At 40.8% G+C, this 1530-nt stretch overlaps 1 protein-coding gene across 1 annotated transcript in view; it reads left to right on the top strand.

The window, feature by feature from the left end:
• Positions 1 to 1530, top strand: part of SLC2A13 (solute carrier family 2 member 13) — a 375922-nt gene that overhangs the window by 367684 nt on the left and 6708 nt on the right. The gene's annotated exons all lie outside the window — the stretch shown is intronic.

Genomic DNA, 1530 nt, shown 5'->3' with positions numbered 1-1530 from the left:
CCCCCCCCCCCCCCCCCCCCCCCGGCCCCTGCCTCTGGGGCTTAACCCCAGGTCTCACCAATGGAATGCATTTCGGAGGTTTTGGTATTTGCCTGCTTTACGTTCTTCAGATTCTATGTCTTGTATTTTAATAGAGTTTTCTTGATGTTGTTTGGCTTGGGAATCTGGGTCACAAGCACGGAGCCATATGGCCTTTAAGAATCTTTAAGAATAGTAATCCATCTAATTGTTTTTAATTGTTAAGGGTTGAGCACTGACAGATTTATTTTTCTTTATGCCACTGTTCCTAAATTGTGAAACATGAATGTTTCCTCAATATTATATTGTATGAAGCCAAACCTAGTTTGCTCTGTTAAAGATTTTGGAGTTTAGCAGCCTGATTTAGTCTAAAATATTTTACCATCTGCGTATTTTTTCTGTGTTATCATCATCATGATTACCATCCTTGTCCCTCCCTGCTAAAGATTCCATTTCTCTTCCCAAAATTTTCACTTCTCTGTAATCGAACACACTTTATCTCCTTTCATTTTTTCCCCTAAATCCCCACATTATCCAAGACCTAGCTTGTCAGTATCACTTTTCATGAAAACTTTCCCAATTTTTAAGTCCTACTAATATCATTCTATTCTAACAGCAACCCTTCTTCCCTAGTCATTTAGTTGAATTTAGTAATGCCATCCCTTTTTTGGGTAACCAACCTCCAGAATTCTAATAGGCATGTAACATACATTATTTCTATTCTTTGCAGTTGGGCAGGGCAGCAGTTATTTTCCCCATTAGACAGATGAGGAAGCCAGGGTCAAGAGAATTTAAGAAACTATCCCAGGAGTCTGCCTGTGTCACTTTGTGACTTTCAGATCCATACTCTACAGAGCCATGGTCCCCTCCTCTCACTGTAACACTCAGTCCTATATCCCATGTGACCTAGTACTTACTGTTTTCTGATTACTTACCAAGTATAAGACATAAAAAATATGTCTAACATGAACCAAACAAATGAAATAAAGGACCCCTACATTTGTAAATGGAGTTGTGTTTATAAACCAAGAATGTGATTTATACCAGTCCAGCTCCTTAAGAGTTGTATAGCTTCTGATGATTTAATCTAACAAACTATGTCATGATTTAGTCAACCCTTTCATATTTTTTCGAAATCTCATAATTTACCTCTTTTTGACTTCTACTTTCTCACAACGCCTCCTCATTCCAGAGCAGATTCTTTCAGGTGGCCAGTTCAGCAGCATTTTTCCTCCATAGTTTTTCTTGAGCCTTCCCAAGAAATGTTTCTGTGGATATTCCTGAAATGGCTGTTTACAGCCATGTCTTTAAGAAGGTAGTCTGGGTGGGGGGCGCCTGGGTGACTTGGTTGGCTCAATGTCCCACTCTTGGTTTTGGCTCAGGTCATGATGTCAGGGTCATGAGATCGAGCCTGCATTGGGCTCCACACTCAGCGAGGAGTCTGCTGGAGATTCTCTCCCTCACCGTCTGCCCCTCCTCACTCGCACATGTGCATGCTCTAAAAAAAAGAGA

Source organism: Ursus maritimus, unplaced genomic scaffold (assembly GCF_017311325.1).
Source record: "Ursus maritimus isolate PB19 unplaced genomic scaffold, ASM1731132v1 scaffold_26, whole genome shotgun sequence".
NCBI classification, from domain to species: domain Eukaryota; kingdom Metazoa; phylum Chordata; class Mammalia; order Carnivora; family Ursidae; genus Ursus; species Ursus maritimus.
This window is presented reverse-complemented; position numbering and strand designations above follow the sequence as displayed.